Below are 9,708 nucleotides of genomic sequence, written 5' to 3' on the forward strand. Positions count from 1 at the left end.
GTGAGTGAAAAAGCTCTAAAAACCCAGAATTAAATAACAGACAAAATTAGCCACTAGCTGGTGAATGGTGAGCAGCAATTAGCAGCTGAGGAGCCAGATACTTCCCTGAGGTGTTGGTGGGGCTAAAAGCAGAGAGAATATTGAAGTTGCCACTTACCAGAAACACAACTGCAAATAAATGCTAATATTGTTATGTGACTGCTTTTTTTTCTAACAAATTTACCACATCCAGTGCCCATGGTGATGCTCTGTTTATTTCTGCTGATCCTAAGCAGCCAGTAAATTCAGGTAATGTTGACATCATAAAACAAATGCCACCGAAGCCCTGACATTCGGTTCAGAGCACGAGTTAGACACAAGAGATCATTTCTTTAGACAGACTAGCTAATTTCCCTGTTTGTAGCCTTCATGCTAAAATACGAAGTGTGATCCAATCACATAATTTGGTCAATAGGGCTGAATGACGTGAAAGAAAAATCTAATTGTGCATTTTCTAACAGATATTGTGATTTTTTTGGGGCACCATCAAAAGTTTGACTATCAAATTAGGACAACATGAATTTTTAAAACAATCAACATGACAGCTTAAATCATAGATCAGATATGCTGCATATCGTCCATCCTAATTAGCAGCCTTTGTGTTTGCAAAGTGTATTGTTTGAAACTGCAATTTCAATTTGAAACTGAATAACTGCTCAGGCCTGCACCACCCCCTTCAAAGTAGCATCCTTGTGGAGCGATGCTCTTGCTCGCAGCGCTCCTGCCACGTTTGGAATGCTCTGTGGAAGCTCCATTCCGTAAGTATGTCAAGCATCATCTGCAATCCAAACTGGATCTCCCCCACTGTGGGGAAGACAGCAACTCTTCAACTTGACTTTCATTTTGGGGAGGAGGAGGACGTCACAGGCTGTCAAGTTTGTGATTAGGGCTGGGAGGGAATGATAAATGAGTTGGTGCAGGCAAAAAAAAACCAACACATTTTGAACATTAGCAGAAGTGCATTTGCACTATGGCATGTGTCACAATTAAATTCATTTTTACTGTAAGACCCATTCATTGTTACCTGTAAGACCCTTCAAAACATTACAGTAGAACTCATAGTCCGACCCTGTCGGAGGAACTCACAGTGCACAACCCAAAGAATGCTGAAAAAACGACAAGTATGTTGACCGGAAGCTTCTTCTCCAGACTAGAAGACTGTGGATTTTTCCACTGAAAATGATTGCTATGGCCGTAGACCCACCTCTGATCACCACTGATGGTCCTTGACATGAAGGTTGAGTCAGTTTGATGTTTGTGGAGGTTTAAGGTTTGTGCACCAGCATGTGGTCAGAACAGAACTTTGAGGTGGTGTTATGCCAGGAGCACTGAGAGCAATGTAATGCTGCACAAGGAGACTCCTTCTAAAGGGACACTGGCCAAATTTAAATCAGGAACATTTTTTTGCTTTTTACAGACGCAGTGTCATAATTTTTTAATCACACGTCCTAAGCTTACCTCAACAGAACCCTACTCTGCATTTAGCTTCCAGACATGAAGATGGTACCAATCTGCCAATTTCACACAAAGAAAATCTATGGGTTTAGCTGTCTAAAATTTGTCTTGCAATTTTCCCAAGACCTAGAAAATTACAGTACAGTTAAAACTTACCATCAATCAATACCTGTCTCAGACGATCTATTTTTTTCCAGAGCATAAAGATCTCATTTTGACTCCAGTAGTTCAGCTTGTATGAAAATAAGCTGTCATTATGAACCTAAATCTCAGATTTAGCTTGTCCCCGGTATTTCAAGTGATCCAGCAGTTAAGCAAAGAAGAGTATTTACATTTCTCTCGCTCATTATTCCTGAAATGACCTCCAGAGCAAAATTAGGCTGCACTCTGTAACTCTGTGGTTCCATCCAAGGAGAAGTCCTTTTCACTGAGCAGAGCTGCTGTTTTCCATAGTATGTTTAATTAATGAAGTGTTATTAACGATGGTTGCAGTGGAGCATTAGGGAAAGTAATGATTCTACTGCCAGTAATTATAACAGTGATAGGCCTGTTTATTATGATTAGTCTGTATAGGGCAGTGGGTTGCTATCTTAACTATTCTTCATGGCCTGTTTTTTCCCCTCTACATATATTTTTTAATTGACATTTGCGGCTTAGTTCTAAGTCATTATTGCAGATGCTTATATGTGGATTAAACACATGCTTTTTCTCTTTGGTGATGCACTGTACATTTACTGTATATACGTAGGCTGACATCATGAAACACACGCTGCCAAAGCTCTGGGCCTAAACACAACAGTTCCTGGAGAAAATAAACAGCAACAACAACAAATCACACAGATCCACATCATCCTCTGCTCTGCTGTACGACGTTCACACATTCTGCCTGAGGCTGACTATCACTACGCAGTTACAAAACATTTTTACAGCACTTCTCCCTGCTTTATCCATCAAGATATAGTGCATAGTCTAAATCCACTTTACATCTCAAATTCCCATTGTGATCAAAGAACAAAAGGACGACACATTTGGGAACTAGTGTGAACTTTAGATGCTGGAGCAACAAGACAAAACAAAGCTATCGACTTTGTGGTGCGAAAAGACAAGAGGTCTTTTGTCCTCCGGAGCACAACGATGCAAGGCACATTTTATCAGAGGTCTGTTTGTGTCATACGCAGGTCACACCTGTCTGGCCTTTTGAAAGGACAAAACATTATGATTCCCCCCGCTCTTGGACCCGTTAGTCAAGATTTATGAGGGTCATGGATGAATTTTCCCTCACAGCGGAGACACAACATGACTCTCAATCATATGAGGAAGAGTCTCACACTATTCAGCTGATGGTGTGATTTCCTGGTGTGAGTTTCCAATTCATTGTGAAAAGCAGCTGCACTATCTCTTGATTAAATCACTGCCTTTTCTCCATGTTTCCAGCTCTGTGTTAAAGCCGCGCTGAAAAATAGACCGAATGTGGATTCTGTTTTAGAAAAATATTTCGCTTGAATTGATTTTCACATTCATCTTCCTCTATGATTAACAAAGAAAAAAAAGAGACTTTACCACATGACTGCTCTCATCAATTCAGTTCTCCATGGACAGATGCTGAAACAGACACTAAAACCTTTCTGATGCCAGCTATTGTTCATATTCACGGGGCGAAACTTATTCTCCCCCAATACCAGGTAAACAAACCTGCACAGGCTGTGTGGAGTGTTGATGTGCTGCCACCTCACTTCCCCTGCGGTGCTAGAAATCTGAAACAAAGAGGTGTGATGTGTGACAATGTGTGAATCAAAAGATTACACTAATTTCTCTGAACCTTTCTCTCGTGTCGCCTTCAAAAAGCTTGTTTAGCTACATAGCATGAAATAACCTTTTACTGCTGCTTTTCTGATCTGCCATTTTAGCAGAGTTGTCCGGCACGTGGCTCCCACTCCAGTATCTTTTCCGCTTGTTTCCATCGTTTCCTCCCTCAGTCTTTGCTGTCTGTCTTTGTTTAAAAGGTCCATACCCACATAATGCCAAGGCCGGCAGTTTTGCTGGGAGCACCTGGTGAGTTAAAGGCTAGGCCAGGTGGTACACAGCTTTGACTGCCAATTAGAGCGGTGACCATGTGAGAGCTGCCCGAGATAACTTCTAATTAACAATGGACCTCCGAGGCATAACAATTAGCCTTTCCTTCAAATAAACCCACAGAAAAAGGATGCATGTGGAGCCCACTGACAAAATTATTTTTCTTCCTTTTCGGTTGGCTAATAAAATCCAGCTGAAGACAAAAGAAGCAGCCAAACACATGCAGAACGTACTGTACACACTATGTGCTGTATATTGTGTAGGTGAGTCTCAATTTTAGTAAAGAATGAAGGCATTTTCCCTCGCAAGGTCGCAGACGCTGTAGGCCTGTCAACATGACTATAAGGAGGATAAAAGGTGCTGTGGATGCTTTACATTGATGATGACACTAAAGGAGAGATGCACACTCTCAAGCTAACGGATTGTACCAGAAAACGATTAGGACAGCAAGGGGACAATCTACAGAGAGGCGCAAAGGTTGACAACGAAATGATGAAAGTCAAGGAGGGCGCATGTGTCCATCAAAATGAAGAAAAAATGAAAGGAAAACTCCAGAGGATGTTTGCAATATGGAGATGTATGGTTATGTAGCCGGGATGAAACATCTGCAGCATGGTACAGCACGGTTTTACATAATGCATCAGCTGTGCATTTCCTATCTCTGCTGTTCCGACGACACCTGCCAATAAGCATTATCAAACAAGCAGTGGCAGATAAAAGCCACGCGGTAATTTGACAAGCCTAATTGCAGGACTGAAGTGTAGTCTCGATGTCGTTGATTGCGCCTGGGAAAGATTAGGGCTGCAATCACCGGATGGCTTTCTTTGTTGTGGAGGGAGCCGTGTTTAAATTGTCATTTTGCAATCATCTGTGATAACCTCCCGTGCGGGGAAAATGTAGCCGAGATAAAGTAAAACGTTGCTTTGTGAACGCTCACATACAGTAAATGCCATGTATTCTCCACATGTGCCCAAAGTATAAGAAGTCTGCTCATGCCTTGGGGGGGAAAGAATGGTGCTGAGGTGTTTCTTGGAAAATAGCCAAGACTGTTAAGTGGAAACAGAGGGCAAATCAAAAAGCCAGGGAGAAGTCCAAGGGGAATACTTTGAAGGGAAAAGACAGCGTGTGAGTGAGTCGGAAGGCCTGAACAAAAGACACTAACTATTAGTGAAATATACTTGTACATGCGGCGGATGCATGCAGACCACCACCCCGGGGACTGGAAACATTTTTGCCGTTGCTGCTGCAGTCTTGGTCCCAGACCTTGTTGCAAAGCCATGTACTTAAAGGGTCTGATTGGCGCTGCGGTGAGCCGCGGGGATTCCTCTGTCTGGAGCTGAGAGTCTGAATGCCAGAGCTGAATAACTGATTACAGTAAAGCCTTCGCTGTCTTAACTCAGCCTCCACACCATGGCAGCTAAAGACTGGAGGAAATACCTCGCAGGAAAGATCTTAAAGCTGGAAGTTGGATTGTTAAAGAAACTCACACAAACTTTGAGCAAGCTGTTCGGCACCCTCGCGGAGCGCTATACATTTCTGTTCGCCGTGGCGTGCTTTGAAGTGGAAACACCAGCAAAACTGCGACTGCAGTTTCATCAGACTTTTCCTTGCAGCATGTCTTCATCTGGCTGGCAGCTGGCGAGAGTTGCCATGATTCACTGTGACTCATTGCCTCTTGCATGCACCATTGTTAAAAAGGAGCCCACAAAGGACTTTGCTTCAGAGGAATCACGCTTCTTTTAAATTACAATGTATGTACGGATGAGAAAGCACCGAGGACCGTCTGAAGTGCATATTATCAGGATAACACACATTTCTCTCAAAATAGCTCCTCTATCTTATATAGTGTAACAAATGGCAATTGCTTATGGCAACTACATTTCCCACATGTAATTGGGTTCCTTGATAATGGATGCCACCAAAGCACCCCATCTCCATCTCTGCCACCCTCCTTTCTAAATACTGCAGCGCGGTCCCCCAAGGTCACACCATCCAATCTGATTGGAGATGTGATGAGGAACAGGCTGAGCTAATGTATTCTACTTGCTTATTATTTATAATGGCAAGGAGATTTCAGTGGAGAATTAACCAGTGGGCTGCAGACACCTCCAGTGGTAAATGAGGTGACATCTCAGACAAAACACACAACAGAGGGGATCACTACGAAACTCATAACCCCAAAAAAACGCCTGAGTTTACCAACACCGGGGTACTACACAGATAATGAAACACAGAGTGATTAATGTTTACAACACATTAGGAAGATTTCTGTCAGAGGAGATTGTTGTTGTACTTAATGAAGCTGCTTCCAGGACACCAGACAGCTACTGGGAAGTGTTCTGCTCAGAGATATCTCCCCTCTGCACGTCTGCTGTGTAATCAACAGTTGCTCAAGCTTGGGCTTAACACAGTGGATGGTTTAAACAGCAATTTTCCAAGTAAAACAGATAAGCACTGCCTGAGTTAGCCAGCAGCCCCCTACCAAAGAATCCACAGGCAAGAAATCCAAAGCTGCCCTCCAAAGACAAGAAGTTGCCTTTTGTCAACAAGACTCTTCACAATGACGACAAATACGTACAGTTCAGCTGATATCCACATAAAAAGCATACATTTTTAGTTCTAAACATTAACAAGTGTTCTTATAAACAAGCAGCGGTGATTTTATTTATTTATTTTTTTCAGTCTCAGGACAATAAAAGCATCCTTCTGCTTTCTATGAAGCATCCAAGTCTGTATTTTTGCAGAAGAAAGTTAAAGTGCAACACCTGGTCAGCAGCACTTTAAGACTTTAAGCCTGCACGCGCGCCGCTCAGTTTAGCGAACACAGCTTTAAAGCTATAATTAGAATATAAGGTGAATACAGTGCGGTCTACAGAGTTAAAAAATACGGGCTGTGTCTCCATACTCACCTAAAGTCAATCTCGAGCTGCCAGTGAAGTCCCGTTATTTGCGCTGCAGCGCGGAGGCAGCGGCGCTTCCACGGAGAGCGAAAGAGCGAGCAAATGAGCCCTGCCACAGCTTGAAGGGTCCAATTTAAGGGGAAAACAAGCTCCAAACTGGCAGCCCCGCACCGCTGCTTGTTTGAATATTAAAAGACCGGGAGGAGGTCCGCTACTCTCCTCCTGGAACAAGAACATCCATGCGTTTTGGTTTCATTTTTTTCCGCGAAGCAGGAGGATGGCTGGGAACAGTTTGCTGGCGTATGGGTCCACCTTTCCTCGCTCCCAGGCAATGAGAAGCATGCATTTTAATTCCTGAGCGCTGACCATGAGGGGCACAGCACTGCTACGCCCCTCAGCATCCTCACTCACACACTCTCTCATCAGGATTTTTTTTAATTTTTTTAAATTCTTTTTGGCATGCGTGACCAGGTCCTGGTGTTCGCCTGCAGCTTGGTGCTGCAAGAATAAACAATAACCTATATAGTAATAAAGAATTTATCTCATCCATTTATGGACCAACTTCATATCTTTCCTCATTCTCTTTTACTGTAATCTCACGTCTTATATTATTAAACACACTGGCAAAGAGTGACAAGCTCTGATTGACGATACCTAATATTCTACCCACCCACTGTAATATTCCTATAGTGTCCCTGAGGATAAAACTTGATCCACCATATATCTATTTTTGTAGATTTTCATCCACAAGTGTTTCTAGAAATGTAACTGACTAATAGGATAATAGAGAGACTTAACTGCAGTGAGCAGGGTGAACTCACCCAAACTAAAGTCCACTGAGCTATAATAGCCTCAGGCCTGAGGAGACTTGTTGATCTGATTTGTGCCCTCAGCTGGGTAACTGCTTACCTTCTCCCTCCTGATGCCGCTGAAACATAATACTGTTGCTCCTCAGCAAGAGTTTCATTTCAAATGTCTGCAACTGATTTTCTATGTCAGTTTTTATCAATCCAAAGAATAAAGTAAAATGTTATATATATATATATATATATATATATATATATATATATATACATATATATATATATACATATATACATACATATGGCATGCCGTTTAGGAAATTATATATATAATGAAAGTCGATATATATATAATGAAACTTGATATATATATAATGAAACTTGATATATATATAATGAAACTTGATATATATATAATGAAAGTCGATATATATATAATGAAACTTGATATATATATAATGAAAGTCGATATATATATAATGAAACTTGATATATATATAATGAAAGTTGATATATATATATATATCAACTTTCATTATATATATATCGACTTTCATTATATATATATATCAACTTTCATTATATATATATCTCGACTTTCATTATATATATATATATCGACTTTCATTATATATATATATCGACTTTCACTATATATATATCAACTTTCATTATATATATATCAAGTTTCATTATATATATATATCAACTTTCATTATATATATATCAAGTTTCATTATATATATATCGACTTTCATTATATATATATATCAACTTTCATTATATATATATCAAATCTTTTTTTCCTACCGAGCCCCGGAAGGGACATGTCCGTATGGCGAAGCGACAACGAAGGACACTCACCCGGACGAGAATTTTATTGAGTTTTATTTTAAAATCGGCCTGAAACACACAGACATTCAAGCAGTGCGATGCGCTAAGAGTCTGCCATGCAGACCAGCGATCCTGATAATGGTAAGTTTTATTTCTCCAACATCCTGCTGTTATCCTACTATGAATACGCTAGCTACAACAGTCCCACATCAGTATTATGAACGTTCCGCCAGCTAACGCGGTCCGGACACCGGATCAGTGATTAGAGGTTGGCGTTCAACTATTGTTTGCCAGCCAGTTAGCCGCTGGTAAGCTAACAAGCTATGAAACAACTCCTTATAAAACCGGAGGAAAGCAGCAGCAATATTTCAGTCCAAGACCTGTATTCAGAACCTCCCACGCTGTTGCACAATGACCCATTAATCATATTACTGAACTATATGGTTATCATTGAAATTTCCCTTGAAGAACCAGTGAACTCTTTGCGAACACATTTTAATTTATGTGTTGATTATGTTTCGTATCAGTAATACAAGTCTAAAAAACTGATTCAAATGATCAAGTTAACACAATGAAGTAAAGAGTACTGGTAATCTGCAGCTATTTTCATAATTTCAAGGTGAAATTCTGATGTGTGATTTTCTAGCTTTGCAGATGTGGAAATCCAATGCACTGATTTCTTATACACAGATGCTTTTGGTGTTTTTTGTTGTAAAATAAAACAAGGCATTTATCACTGTTGGAAATTATTACAGGTATTATTTGTAACACTTTCTAACATTGTATGGACAAAGCAATAAATCAGTTAATGGATAAAATCATTTGTATTACAGATGCTATCAACAGCATGTCTTGTTCATTTTATTTAGTTGTCGGCCTTGGATGATGAGGTCCAGTTACCAGGAGCACTAGTCTGCAGCTTACTGGTTCCGTCCTGCAGCTCCTCCACGCTGTCCTCCTCTCTACAGACCAAATCAAGTAAGATCTGTTTAGACTATGCAGACATCAACATGATCAGTATGTTATCTTTTGACCCATCCTAAAATCACAAAATAGAACATTTACTTTAAGTTAACTGTGTTTATGAAAATAGAAAATAATTACTGACAACTAGTACTTTTTGGTGCTTTTATGCAGGAAAAGGGAACCAGGAAGCTGCTGTGGATCCTCTGCAGTATCTGGAGAGGTCAGAGGAACGGTTCTTGGAACAGATCGGAAGACACCAAGACGTGACCTCTGCCATGCTCCAGAACATCCAGAAGATGAATGAAAACCTTGGTTGCACTGATGGGACGCATGGTGTCGGTGCTGGAGCAACTGTCCCAGAATTAAACTGCATTGTTGACTATTGGCTTTTCTAGAAAATAAATCTTTTTTAGTACTTCACCTGTTTTGTATTTTACTCATGCACTTTGGATGAATGAACAGAAATTTGTGATGAGAGATGCAAATTTTGTCTATAATCTACAGAGACTTTATTCAGTGTTCAGTGCACACTTTTGTTACACACATTTTGACAGATAAGCAGTTGTGCTTTTCAAGCAGATTTTAGTCAGAAACATCAGTAGCATACGTTGTTGTTTTTTTACTGTTACACCAATCTA

The 9,708-nt window shown here is 40.5% G+C and overlaps 1 protein-coding gene and 1 long non-coding RNA gene across 2 annotated transcripts in view; one reads left to right on the top strand and one right to left on the bottom strand.

Moving 5' to 3' along the window:
• The window catches only part of LOC110963193 (CMP-N-acetylneuraminate-beta-galactosamide-alpha-2,3-sialyltransferase 1-like), a 92,541-nt gene extending 85,658 nt beyond the window's left edge, over positions 1-6,883 (bottom strand). Inside the window, exon 1 of the mRNA XM_022211424.2 lies at positions 6,477-6,883. The gene's annotated coding sequence lies outside the window, so the exon portion shown is untranslated. The remainder of the gene's footprint in view (positions 1-6,476) is intronic.
• A 957-nt stretch (positions 6,884-7,840) lies between these two features.
• LOC127536268 (uncharacterized) lies at positions 7,841-9,491 on the top strand. Its single transcript, XR_007945264.1, has 3 exons — positions 7,841-8,245; positions 8,974-9,082; positions 9,242-9,491. It is a non-coding gene; the product is annotated as an uncharacterized LOC127536268 (long non-coding RNA).
• The last annotated feature ends 217 nt before the right edge of the window (positions 9,492-9,708 follow it).

This window comes from Acanthochromis polyacanthus, chromosome 11 (genome assembly GCF_021347895.1).
Source record: "Acanthochromis polyacanthus isolate Apoly-LR-REF ecotype Palm Island chromosome 11, KAUST_Apoly_ChrSc, whole genome shotgun sequence".
In the NCBI taxonomy this organism is placed as follows: domain Eukaryota; kingdom Metazoa; phylum Chordata; class Actinopteri; family Pomacentridae; genus Acanthochromis; species Acanthochromis polyacanthus.